The following is a 790-nucleotide window of genomic DNA, read 5'->3' as shown; positions in this document are numbered from 1 at the left end:
CACAACTGACACTAAACTGGAACTATCTTTAGTTTAAAATAGATTAAAATCCCACTTGGAAACAATGAGCGCAGGAATTTGCAGGGGGTGCATATATCCTCGTGTACGAAAAACATGATTAAACGCGTATATTATTTAGACAGGATATATAATTAGGTTAGTGATAATCACAGCATTTATTGATAAGGATCAAGCAATCGAAAACACGTTCTTTAAAAAAATGGAAACACGTTATCTTCAATAACAAATGTATAGCATATTCAGTCATGTTATAGTAATGTCTTTAAAAATAAAAACACTTAAAAATTATATATAAAATGTAACTGATAATAAGGGTCAATAATTGTACATTTTAAAAAAGTATACTGTGTTCACAATTCACCACATTATATAGGTCAATTTTTAACCAGGATATAAAACAAGATATGAATTATTGAATATAGTTTTCCATTGTGATAGCGCACTAATATAAAAGAAATGGCTATAAAATCAAGCACATAACCATCCAATTTCTGTAAACAAACAATGGTAGTGGAAAGGGTCATAATGAGGAGCTGACCTTTGTCACAAGTCAGTGAAATTTCAACACCTCAGTTACGAAACTGTTCACCACGCAAACTCAGAGTTGGGCAGCCGAGTGCAGAAGCACACGGCATACAAAATTGCTTGTGCTCACACACTAGAGTTCCAAGTTGCCTCTGGAACCAATATCACCACAATAACTGTGTATCAGGAGCTTCATGAAACAGGTTGTCTTGGTCAAGCAGCTGCACACCAGCCTAAGATCACA

The sequence above is a fragment of the Electrophorus electricus genome, chromosome 24, assembly GCF_041902795.1.
Source record: "Electrophorus electricus isolate QZ-2024a chromosome 24, ASM4190279v1, whole genome shotgun sequence".
NCBI lineage: Eukaryota > Metazoa > Chordata > Actinopteri > Gymnotiformes > Gymnotidae > Electrophorus > Electrophorus electricus.
The sequence above is the reverse complement of the archived record's forward strand: the minus strand, read 5'-3'. Positions refer to the sequence as shown.